The sequence below is a fragment of the Rousettus aegyptiacus genome, unplaced genomic scaffold (genome assembly GCF_014176215.1).
Source record: "Rousettus aegyptiacus isolate mRouAeg1 unplaced genomic scaffold, mRouAeg1.p scaffold_m13_p_7, whole genome shotgun sequence".
Lineage (NCBI taxonomy): Eukaryota > Metazoa > Chordata > Mammalia > Chiroptera > Pteropodidae > Rousettus > Rousettus aegyptiacus.
Window position 1 is genome coordinate 24,625,907 of NW_023416310.1, and position 13,731 is coordinate 24,639,637.

Below are 13,731 nucleotides of genomic sequence, written 5' to 3' on the forward strand. Positions count from 1 at the left end.
ACTGCGCAAGCTCCCTCCTCTCGTGTGATGTCTTTGATTTAGCCAGATGGTTGACACATTGTTTTGTTTTTTGCCAGAAGGATGATTTGCTTTCCAAAAATCTCAAATTAAGCAGTTCATAACTGCTTCGTAAGATAAAGAGAATTGAATTCTAACAAGGCATTGTAGAAAGCAACTTGACAGGACTGTGTTGCTTCTGTTTCCTATCTCTGGAAGCCAGATGCCTGCTTTCTCCTGTCCACCCACAGGGTATTTGTGATTAGGTCTGAATTCTCAAGCACAGCTTCCTAAAAAAGGCCTCGGAGCCACTGGTAGGTCTGCAAGAAAGGAGAAGTACTTTTCCAACCCAGTATTGGCATGCCCTAAGGAACTTCAGAGTTCTGAACTCAGCTTTGGGTGCTCAAAATATGTTGGCAACTGCTGAGTTTCAGAAGTGAAAGAAAATTACTTAGGAAAAAGACAAAAGAAGTCCAAGGTTCCAGACTGACTTGTGCTGACCAGTGCCACCTTTCAAAAGAAAACTTAAATTTGAATCATCTAATTTCATATTGGTATTTGATTGGTATTTGATATAGTTTAGGGCAAAAAGGTTTTGACTGATATTTAAGCAGAATTTTTATTGTCCATACGTTAAAGCATTTTGCAGGAATCTTCCATTCCTCCAAGTAACTTAAGATAAACCAGCCCAGAGGAACACAAACACAAAGAAAAATAAGCACAAATTTATTTGACCACCTTTTAGAGGGGTTAACTCAGAGCCGACAATGCAAATTCACTATTCTGGAGACTATCTAACCAATTGCACCCTTGGCTTCTCACGAAAATATAGCATCCACTTACTCTCAGTTGTAAAACAATTTACACTAATCCATGATTATTTTACAATACTCGAGACTCCTTGCTTCCAACCCTTCCCAGAAAGGCCTTTTTATAACATAAAAACACTGATCCATACACAAAATGGGAGAACCTGTATTAGTTTGCTCAGACTGCCGTAACGAAATACCACAGACTGGGTGGCTTAAAACAACAGAAATTTATTTTCCATTGTTCTTTTTGCCCTAAACTATATGGAGCATGAATGTCCAGTTCCTGCTACTATATTCAGGCTAAATGGTGAAGCCTGTAAGGTCTGTCTTCTCATGTCCCCAGCTTCTTATTTCTGTTTATTTTGCCTCTTTTCCTGATCTTCCTGTCACTTCCTCCCTAGCCCCCAGTCATCAGAACTTTATCAGCAACTGCTCTCAGGTAGGAAGCAATGGCTGTACCAAACTCTCAATGACAGATGAGACTCAATCTAGATGTGTTTGCATTTTAATGGAAGGAGGGTTTTGTTTAAGCAAAAAACATATAGATGAAGCTCTTATCAGAGAATGTGAAGGCATGTGAAGTATTTTGGGGGAACAAGAAGCATAGAGTCCCTGAAATTAAACCACATGTTAGATATGGCTGTGTCTTTCTGCCTAGCCCCTCAAAACCACAGAGTTCTTAAATCAGGAATGGGTTACTTTATTTCATATAATTTGGAAACTTACCATGATGGCAGGTTGTTAAGGGCTAAATGGTGTCCTCCCTCCCAAAAAAAAAAAAAAATTCATATGCTGAAGCCCTAACCCCCAGTACCTCAGAATGGGACTGTGTTTAGAGATAGGGCTTTTAAAGAGGTGATTAAGGTAAAATGAGGCCATTAGGGCGAGCTCTCATCCAAACTAACTGGCATCATTATAAGAATAGAAAATTGGGACAGAGAGACAACAGGACATGTGCACACAGAGAGTACCAAGAGGGTGGCCATCTGCAAGCCAAGAAGAGAGACCTCAGAAGAAACTAAATGTGCCAATATTTTGATCTTGGACTTACAGCCTCTAGAACTGTGATATATCCATAGAGCTAGAGTTGTTGCTAGGAAGCAACTGCTGAGGTTTTTTTCCAGCTAGCTCCCCCTTTCCTCCAGGTAGGGCCATGTTATGGACTTCTGGACAATGAATTGTGGCCAAGATGTATTTCAGTTCAAGGCCTAGCCTGTAAAAAACTCCTATACATTTTTGGTCCTCTCTCTTTTCCACCTACCAGCCAGTAGTAAAGGTTTCTGAAGCCCTAAGAAATTGCAGAACCACAAAATGAAAAGAGCCTGGGTCCCTGAATCACTACATGGAAGGCCTCCCACTGAACACCTGCACTGAACTATTACTATGTGAATAACTCCTGTTAGTTTGACCACTGAGAATTCAGGAATTGTCTCTTTTAATAAGTAGCAATTCTAAAATTAATAAGTTAATGTAGTCAATGTATAGTTGAGTTTGGAAGGAAATTAACAATCCATTCAAAAATTAGTGGTTTGTGCTAGTTTATGCCAAGAGTAGATTCTAATGATAATAATGGTATTATTTTATTTTTAATGTGAAATGACTTTTATTTAGATATTACTATTTAGGTCAACCTACTGTAAGAATAATCACAAACAGCTGCAGTTTGCAACTATCATTGCATTTCAAAATACCTGGTACAATGAGAAGTACAAGTGTAATAAGAAAACATTAGTGAGGTGAAAGGGAATTCATACTGGAAGCCAAATGTCCTGAATTCTAGTTCCACCTCAACACTAATCAGCTATAACCAGGAGGCTTTACTTGTCCAATCACTACCACCAGCTCTAAATGCCAGGCTGCAGATGTTCATTTAGGAGAAACAGCGCCTCGTATGAGTAAAAAGTAAACCTAAGGAGAACTGGTCACAGTGCTTTATGCATAGAAGGTGCTTAATAAATATGTTTTCAGTGAGTAGATATTTCAAAAGGGGCTCTCTGCCTGATTAAGATAGCAGACAGTGAACACAGATGTAAACTCTCTTTACTCCTTCCAGCACCAAGCTAGAAGTATCTCTATGTCTTCATGTATATAAAGGATTCAGCTCCATTTCTGAATGGTGAGAACAAGGGGGAAAAAATGAATGAATAAATCTGGGGATGACATATAATCAAAAAGTATAGTCATCTGTTTAGTCCTGGCATCTAAAATTTTAAAAATAAAAAAATTAAAAAAAGAGAGAGAAAACCATGTCTTGCAATCGTGACATAAAACCCAAGTCTATTTAATTGAAAATAATAGTGTAAAATAGACTTTTGTTTAGTCAAAAACAGAGAGCTTTGTCTATCAAGCTATATTAAGGGCCTAGACCAGTGCCTGGAAAATGGTAGACATGTTTGTTTAATAAAACCATTAATAATTGAGCACCTGTAGAGTACCAAGCACTATGGTAGGCACTGTGTGTGAAGCCTCTCCAGAAGCTTGCAGGCTAGAAAGAGAGAACCACTCAAACCCAAGGCAGAATGACCTACATGCTAAATAGAGGTATAAAAAACATGCCATGGGCAAAAAGAAACATTAATTCTGATGGGCAGCAAGAGGAGGTAAGGTTTCAAAGAACAGGTGAATTTAGGTTGAGCCTCAAAATAGAAGAACGGTTCAGGAAATGGCATGACTGAGGTGGTGGAGAAATAGAAGCACCTAGCTTGCTTGGGAAGTAGACACATGCAAGGCACCTGAGGAGACAGCCTTTGAAAACAGAAGTGGAGCCACACGTGAGCATCTGATTATGGCCAGGAAGCAAAACCTTAGCTTCAAAAATGGACCTTCATGAAAAAAAGTGGATTTCCTCTCTTCCCTTCCCTCCAAATTTTGGAAGGCAATTACTTCCTTTAAACAATAAAAATGGCATTTTATAAAGTTGTTTTTATCTGCAGAAATGGCTATCATGTCTATTTTAATGCCGCAGGAGTTAAAATAACAAAGAAAAAGTTAATGAATAAAGATTGAATATATTTTAGATCTATTTTCTTGAATTATTATAATTTCTGGATAACAAAACCTCATTTTGTTTCAGTTATTATCATTAGAAGGGACCCTCTTAAGGTCCATATTAGCAATCCAGATGCATCCCTGTAACTGTGCTTCAGAAAAAGACACAAATTTAGTTTGTAGAGTATTTATATGACTAAGTGTAAAGAGGGGGTCTGCTAAGAGTTCCTCAAATGTCAGCGCAATTCAGTTGGTAATCCATGGCCATTCAAATAATTTTAAGGGGTACTAAAATAGGAAGAGATGAACAGACAGATGTCTTAATTTAAACTGAGGCTCATAAAAATGCCAAAGCCTTTATTCTATTCATCAAACAAATATTAATTAATCAGTGTAAATTGCTTATTTAACAAATATTTACTTTGTACAAGTGCCGTCCTAGGCCGAGGTCTTTGCTTTCATGGAGATTATTTTCTGGGAGGAAGAGAGCTCATGCACAACAAGATGTGGTAGAGGAGTAATATTTTGAGATCTTCACTGAGGTTTCCCATTTCCAAATAACCCCATACTTCCTTGTGCCCTTTTAGAAGCACCAGTCCCTTCCTACTGGCACTGTTCTCAGTGGCTTTAAGTATAAGTAGATGGTTTTTATTCATAGATGAGACAACAATACTAAAAATTAAGGTGTTTGAAAAAGAAATGCTTCGCTTTGTTTCCCCTTGTTTTGTTAAATTTTAAAAAGCTTGGCTAGAAGAGGACATAGAGTTTATCCATAAACACAGTTTGGAAAGACTAGATATGAAATGTCAGTTTTCTTACCATACATAGGGATTAAAGACCTTTCTGAGTTGAGGGAAATCGCTTCAAAATTGAGAGATAAAAGCAAGAGAGAAAATTATTGGTGATGGTCTCTAAAATAGAAGCACTTCCTCCTGGCCATTCTTATAAAAGAAACTTTAGCTGGCTGGTAATAGAGCCTTCCAAATAGGTTCAGGAACCTGAGAGCAAAGAACTTCCTCACAACTTCAAATGATATCCCACATAGTAAGGAGTATTCCCAACAGAGCAGCATAAGAGGCTGGTATGTTCAGGTAGAAAGAAAGCCCAATATAGCTGTCCTCCAACACCCTTACCCCGCTCCATCTTCTTCAACACAGAATGGCGTGGAAGAATATCAAAAGATTTTCCCTAATCCCTGTAATGGTATAGAGTTGTCTGAGAGAGCATCAGTGGACTACGAGGCAATTCAGCTTGGACAAAAGGATAGTGGATGACTAGCGGACCTGACTAGAAGACAGGGTGAGCACCTAAGTGACAGCAACAGAGGCAGATGTGTTCGACCACTTAAAAGAGATCAGAGTGGACAAGAAGTAGCACTAGATCAAACACTCCTTACCAAGCCCCCATTCCCATAATCTTCTACCCGACATAGGGCTGTGACATTAACAAGAAACCAACTTTATTGTGTCAAACCGCTGAAATTTGAGGTTGTTCATGACAGCAGTTAGCTTACTGTGGATGTAATCAAAAATGAGGAAATTTTCATTCCTTTTGCTTACTTGAATATGTAACATATAAAATTTGTGCTCTGTAGGTGATAAATACTAAGAAAATGAAGCAAGATGACATGAGAGATAGTGACTGAAGGAGAAATAAAGGAATGGTTTCTCTGTCATGGATAAATGATCTCTCTATGAAAATAATATCTGAGCTGAAACTTGAATACTGAGAAGGATCCAGTATGTGAAATTCCTAAACAGAAAGTTCCAGGCAGAATTAACAACAAGTGCAAAAGCTCTGGTGGGAATGAGCTTAGTGTGTTTAAGAAACTGAAAGAAGTCTGATAAGGCTGAAGCAGAGAAAGCAAGAGCGAGTAGGAGAAGGTAAGTCAGGGAGATGGACATAACTATATATCATGTAGGGCCTTAAAGGCCATGGAAATAAAGAAGCCTGAATGTTATACTAAATTCAATGATAAGTCACTGATGGGTGTTAAGAAGGGAGGTGATGTGGTCCGATTTATGATTTATTTTGGCTGCTGTCTGGAAAAAGTATTAGACTAGGACAAAAATGAAAACTGACAGAACAGTTAAGAGACCATTAAAACAATCCAGATAAGAGAGGTTGGTTGTTTAACCTGAAGGTGATAGCTATAGAAATGGAAACACGTTAATACGCTGGAGATATATTTTGGAGATGGAACTGAGTAACTGGATGTGACATATGAGGAAAACAGTGAAATGATTCCCAGGTTTTTATCTAGAGAAACTGGGAAAAGGTTATGCCATTTCCCAAAGAAAAGACTAAGAGAAGAACAGTTTAGGGAAAGAGGAACTCAGAGAATAAAGAGCTCTGTTTGGAGCCCATTACGGTTAAGATGCCTGTTAGACAGCCAAGTCAGGGCAGCAGTTTGCTATCAAGTAGGCACTTTGATTAATGATCCTGCAGCTCAAGGAAAGGTCAAGACTGAAGATTTACATTTGGGAGTCATCTGCATATAGATGGTTTTAACATTATGGAACTAAATTAAATCTACCAGGGAGACAGTATAGTTAGAGAAGAGGCTAGAAGGTCAAGCAAAGAAGATGGAGCCAGTTAAGAGATTAAAAGGGAGTACCCGTTGAGATTTGAGGTAAAGAGTGAGAAGCTGGTGTCTTAGAAACCAAGTAAAAAATCTACCCGGGCTAACTTTACTCTTAAATTAGCACAGATAGTTCAGAAGGTTTGCTAAGTTGCTTAAAGCCTTGAGTCAATAATTTCTATCTGACTATTGCCCACGAAAAGAGAAATATCAGGGTCATGAACAAGAATTGCCTCCCAAATGCATGCCCTTAGTCTCCTAGGAAGCTGATAAGCATATTAATAGCTCCGTTTCCTCCTCCTTACCACTGGGGTAGCTCATGTCTTATTGGCACAGACTCAAGAGTCTTTTCTATAGTCACAAAAACATCTTTCAAGAAAGATAATTCAAGTCAGCTATGACTTTGAGAAAATTACTGTGTGTGTGTGTGTGTGTGTGTGTGTGACTATCAAGCTACAGACTGCCATTAGACAGGCCAAATATGATGAATGTGGGATGGTTTGCTTACTATTAACTGGGTTGCCCTTGGGGATGTACTTTAAATGAAATATTGTTAATGACCATCACCTTGTCAATAGAAATAGTTTGACCAGCTAAGGATATTAGCTAACTCAACACTCAGTGACCAGTGACTTGTCTTGAATTGCCTATCTGTAATGCTATCAAGGATAAGAACATTTAGAGATCAAATGATATATACATAAAAACCTCCTTAATCACTCAAATGATCTCATTTCCCACATTAACTGTGGTTTATTATAAGATAATATTTCAGTAATATGAAGTTTTCAGGTTAACCAAGGTGAGCTATCTCCAATTCGGTACCAACTTTAATAGACCTCCATCATAACACTTTAAGTTATGGCTTGAGATGTCAGAGTTGGATACCTTCAGAAATGTTTGTTTGCTTTTTTTAAATTGATATTGTCATAGCTGAAGTGAGGCAAGCATTTATTAGACACTTTAATAACAATGAGAAATTTAAATAAAATTCTCTAGTCACCCACTTAAGAGTTCTATCCTGAGAATATTTCCATTCTCAAGTGCAGAAAGAGTTAATTTCCCCATCTACTAAAATATACGTACATAATCTTCCTCACAGGTTTTGCATACAGGAGAGTCTCAGATCCTCTGAAGACTACCTGTGCCCCACTGCTCCAGAGTTTACAAGTTAAGCATTCTGGACTCAGAATGTTTTCTCTGATAGGGTGTACTATCTATCCATTCTCCTTATATGCCCTTGGGAACCCAAACTTTCAGTTTCCCAAAGTGTAATCTTAAGATACACTATGTTGTGTTGTTGTTGTTGTTGTTGTTGTTGTTGTTGTTGTTGTTTAATTCTATCCGAAAATGGGCACGCCCCATCGAAAATTGGTGTTCACGTCCCACCGCTTATGGGGCTGAAGATACTGGGAGCTGTCCTCCGTCCTGAAAATCCTGGTCCAGCGGCACCAGGAGCTGTCCAAGGTCCCAAATGTTTTAGATGAGTACTTCTCAAAGTGTGGTTTTGATGCAGACTACCTGTATCAAAATCGAGTAGGTATGCATGTTAAAATACAAATTCTTGGTCCATTCCATAAATACTGAGTCAGAATCTTTATAGGTAAACCTCAAAAATCTACATTTTGAGAAGTTTCTCTGGAGATTCTTATATCGTAGGCTATGATGATGTTTCCCAAATGTCAGTATCACTTTTTTTTTTAGGACTAGGGACCATTTATTCCCATTGAACTCACTGATCATAGTAAGTGTATCTGATACCTTTAATATTATCTGTATTAACAATTAGGATGAGTTATTATATTCCTGAAAGGACATTAACCAAATTTCTTCCAGACAGTTTTTGTCATAATTTGGTACCAAACACATACAAAAATTCGACCCCATTAAGGAACGTGAGGAAAGGCAAACCCTTTTTAAGCCAACTTCCTTGATCTTTTATCAAGTGTTTACTGCCCATCCAATCTAGTAATGAAATAATTATAATTACAATCAATATTTACTGATTACTCTGTGCCATCTATCAAATCCATAACAATGATAACGGTGGTCAAAACAACGAAAATATATTTACTGAGTGTTTATTACATGCCCAGCACTGTTCAAAGATCATCACGTACTTGTCTCATTTAATCCTTACAATATAATGTACCCATGATCCCAAAACAAGCAGGAAAAATTGAACCCCGTTGATACCAACTTACAGGCTTTGTCACACAAATATATGGTATTAAAGTGAATACTTTAATAGTTTTTCTAAATGTCTGAAAATGGGGGGGGGGTAGAAATGTCCTTTATCAATTACTTGTTGTGTCCCTGGAACTTTAAAGTTTTCTTCATTAAAACATCACGACTATTGACACTAAATAAACTGCACTTTCAGAGAGACACATCCAGCATGCTTGAAATGGGAACTCCAAGGGGATCAAGACAGACTTACCAATGCAGCTGTCTGGTACCTACACAAACAGAGGAGCTCCTGGGATTCCCTACATGCGTGATTTGTATCCACATGAATGATTACAGCATTGACATGATACAACAAGACAAATTTGATCACAGCTTTTCATCCCAGATGTCAGCATCTCTGATGAACAGAATGGTTCCAGACAATCCCCAGCCAGACCCTTTTATCCACATGAATGATTCCAGTATGAACTTCATACCACAGAATCCAGCTGGTCCCACGATATGGAAGAGGCACCAAAAACTCACCTCGTTTATGCACACACAGTACAAAGAGCTTGAGGCTCTGTTTAGCCACACCACATTTCCAGATAAAAATCTCCAGAAGGAACTGACTTTGAAACTCAACCTACTGGATTGGAGTCAACAATAAAGACTTAGGTCAGGAACCAGCAAGTCAATCTGAGGAAGAAGCAGCAACAACAGCTAACAGTAAAGCAAACAAACCAGATTCTTCCAGCCAAGAATGTGCCCACCTCACCCACAACATCAAGCAGTTCTTATTCTTTTTTTCCTGTAGTTTCAGATTTCTATAGCTCCCTTCCACCTCAGCTCTTAGGCACTTCCAATTAGGTATGGCGGTCTACCCTCACTGAGAGTCCTATAAGTGATGTCTAAATGCAAGGTCCTCATTTGGAGAGGTCAGTGGCCTCGGTTCCTGCTTTGTATTCTGATGCCTATGACATAGCCCAAATCATGGAACTGTATAGTTATCCTAATATAGATATCCTGTCTATACCAGTGTTTCTCACCCACGAGCCTCAGCTAGAAGAACATGGTTCTACTTTTAGCATCTTTGCTGGTCCAGCTGTAGGTCTATCTCCTGGCAAACCTTGTCCAGTATGACAAGCTGAGGTCTTGCAGTCTAAAGTCTAAGAGACATCCTGAAATTCCAGAACCTCTCCAATATGATGGACTTTATTTCTTTGATCAAAGTAGTAATACCAGATTGTACAGCAAAAAAAAATCACAGCTACTTATGAATGTGCTATCCCCATTTTAACAGCTTTATTGCAGACATACAGTGAACTACATATATTTACAATGTATAATTTAATAGGTATTGACAGATGTAAAACTTCATGAAAACATCGCCTCCAAAAGTTTCCTCCTGCCCTTTGTAATCCTCCCTCCCACCCCTCTCCAGTTGCTTGATGTCAGACAACCACTGGCCTGTTTCTGACACTGAAGATTAGTATGCATTTTCTAGAATTTTATGTAAATAGAATCATATGATGTGTACTCTTTTTGTCTGCCATCTTACACTCAGCATTATTTTTGATATGATCCATGTTACTGCATTTATCAATAGTTCATTCTTTTTTACTGCTGAGTAGTATTTCAATTATCCTCATTTTGGAGACAAGAAAAGTGTAAAAACAAGTAGTTCATCCAAGGTCACACAATAAAGGACTGTATTCAAATGTAAGTCTACCCAACACAAAAGCCCAAGACTCTCCCACTAAAAATTCTGCCTCTTTTCATTTTTAACTGAGAAATAACTATACACACATCTTCAGGATGGCAGAAATGCAGCCTCCAGAGTGAGCAGAATATATTAAAATATACACAAAAACTAGGTGGTTGTATGATTAGAAAGGATGTCAACTGTCCTACCCACCCATCCCCACCAGACCTGCTCTCAGCAGTACCACTTGAACCCCCTGGGCTTCCCATTACGAAGTCATTCAGCCCAAAAAGACCCCAGAATCATGGGCTGTCAAGGCATAGAAGATCACCATATTCAGGGCCTATTCTCTGGCTAGTGTCCTGTCTTATAGGCCAAAAGGGAAGGCAGTGTGAGGGACAAAAGTGAGAAGGTGGCCAGATTTACAGTAGTGCCAGGAAGCAGCCAAGGAATTATGAAGACCTTGTTAAACTGAGTCACCTGTGTGATTTATCCTGCTAGACAGAATTTTAATTAGAAACAGGAGAGGAGATAACAACTAGAAAATGGAAAAGAAAGATAGATTTCTCTTGCCAAACTCCCAACCACCCATTTACTGATCTCAGACATCGATGACTCATGAAATATAAAAATTTAACAGACTGCATTTTTCCCATAGTCCTCAACATACCTTTGAGGAGAAATTAATAACAATAACAACTACTACTTTTAGAGTGCTTTTTATGTGCTGACACCATACAGGATAATCTTTTTTCATTTCCATTTTACTAACAAGGAAACTAGTTCTCAGAAAATGTAAATGACTTGTCCAAGGTCACACAACCAGACAGTGATTAAGTTATAGTCAGAATTTAAATATTTGAGTCTTAGTCCAGTGGTCTTCCCATAACTCCCAAGGACTCCAAACTGCTCTGCACCCAACCACCACCACACATTTCACCATCGTTGGTGCCATCACAGGCTCACCCTAGAGTATATGTTGACTTAGGTCCTTCAGTTTTAGACCCTAGACACTTTATCTTACCCCATCAGAACACGTCATTCTGTGTGTCCTGTCCTCAGAATACTGTGCGACACTAGAGTTAACTTAAAAAATACTCCAATAAACTAATTCTGCACCAAAGAGGTAGTGATTACAACATTATACTCTTCTCAAGTACCAACTGGGGCTTAAGAAAACAGTGCGTAAAAGTGTATCAAAAATAGTGGGCAGGACAAAGATTTTCCAAGTCTGGTATTCACACGTGTGTATGTCATAGACTTATAGACTCTAATTCCAGGCAAAGTAAATTACTATTCCTCTTTTAAAGGGGTCAGTTTGGACTGAAGTGGCCTCTTGCCTGGGGGAGAAAGAAGTAGTAACTATAATAGTTAAATAATAATAGTAATAATAATATGAGCCAACATTTACCAGTTGCTGTATGTTGGGTATTTTTACTGGCATTATCTCAATTAATCCACAATTCCATGATCTAGGTGTTAGTCTCATTTACAGAAGGGGAAACTGAGAGAGAGGAGCTAAGTAACCTGGGAATCAACAGCTGGTCTTTTCCAGAAAGCTCATTCTTAAGCAGTTCATAGATCTCCACCAGTTACCGTTTATTCTGAACCTATGATGTGCCCGGCACTGCACAAATCTTAAGCATATTGACTTATTGAAACTACACAGAAACCCTTGAGGTAGGTATTATTATCCCCATTTTACAGCTGAGACCCAGCCAGGAAAGAAAAGAAACTGAGTAAGTGTGAAGCTGGAACCTACCACAGGTAGTCTGCCCCGAGAGTCTGCACTCTCATCCAGCATGGCTCATTCCTATTCGTATCTAGGTCTTTCTCTTTCCAGGTGAAAAGGCTTTGCGTTTCAGGTGCCAAACAAGCCAAGCGCAGCAACAGCTCCAGGCGTTACCCCTGCAAACCACGAGGGGGCGCCATCGGTCCTGGGCTGGAGAGAACCGCGGGGAAGGCAAGCTCCCCGCACACGCTGCGCGGGCTTCTCCACAGGCCCGCCCCGTCCCGCAGCAGCCAATCCGAAACCTGGCTGACGGCGCAGCGCTCACCGCGGGAACAGCCGTGGAGGATGACCGGATAACTCTCTTAAGAAGCATCTGGTTTCCAAAGATGGAAAGTGCCGCATACGTAACAGGAAGTCCACACAAGGGGCTCCAGCGGGGAAGAAAGGGCTCCAGGCATTTTTACCTGAAAATTCCGCCAGGTGCGGAGCCTCCGCCCGGCCCTTCTACGGCGGAGAAAGCGGCAACCAATCCCGATAGTCCCTTTACGCATTTCTCGCTCCACCAATCATCGCTCTACCTTCCGAGCGTATCAGCAGCGCAGTTTGCCGCTTGCTGGTCACGTGGGCCGAGGCGGGGTGGAGGTGCTCCTAGTGGCCCCAGGGGAGAGCAGACGAGGAGTCCCGCCCCCGCCCCTGTCCCGGCGGGGTTGTGAAGGTTTTGTAGGTTAGGGATTTGCTGGAGGCCCGCCGGCCTCTTACAGCGGTCGCTACGTTTCTTTGGCAGGCGCTGCCCTGGGCATGGGGCTCGGTTGTGATCCAGAAGTTTGGATTGGGTTCACATTCATCCCAGGGCCTTGCACGTACAGTTCCCCCTGTTGTAATTCTGCCCACCTCCACCTTTCAGGATCCCATACAAATGTCATGTGTTCCCCCTTGCAGCGAGTGGTCTCTGCGCTCCTTTAGAACTTCGTAAATATAACATTGCAACATTTACTGCGTTGTTTCATTGATCGCTCCCACTTTGGACTGAGGGTGAGACCATATCTTAAGTTTATCTTTGCATTGGACAAGTTATTTAAACTGTGAAGCACTTTTCTCAGCCGTAACATGGAAATGGTAGTACCTCCTGCATTATGTGTGTGCATTAAATAATTGTCGTAAAGCACTTAGAAGAGTGTCTTGCACACAGCGAATGCTCAGAAAATGTTACCCTCTGTTATTCCTGTGCCTGGTACGAACACATAAGTACTCAGTAGTGTTTACAATCAGTTTCACATACTCATTCTTGGAAGTTTAAATCTCATTTTCCTCAGAACTGCTGCAAGAAGGGAACAGCAAAAAGTATGTATGTATGTATGTATGTATGTATGTATGTATGTATGTGTATGCATGCATGAATGCATGTGACTGTGAATGTGACCAGGGTGCTTCAACATGTTTTAGCAACTGAGAACAGCACTCTGGAGTCAGAACGTGGGTTCAGGTTCCGACTTGCTAGCTGAATGACCATTGAAATTAATGTAAACTTCCTTTAATTCCTCAGCTAAAGAAGCAGGGATGATAATAATAATATCTATTTCATAGGATTATAGAGCATACAAGTAATGCATGAGAAGCACTTAGAACAGTGTCTGTTCTCAAATTTTCCTTCCTTCTTTATCTCAATTTCACTTTCAGAGCTAGGGTGAGAATGTAATGGCACCGTATAGTTTCATATCCTCTACCTTACACTTGCCTCCCACTTAAA

At 39.9% G+C, this 13,731-nt stretch overlaps 1 pseudogene; it reads left to right on the forward strand.

Moving 5' to 3' along the window:
• The first annotated feature begins 8,890 nt into the window (after nucleotides 1-8,890).
• On the forward strand, nucleotides 8,891-9,698 carry LOC107509446 (annotated as a pseudogene).
• Nucleotides 9,699-13,731: the final 4,033 nt, after the last annotated feature.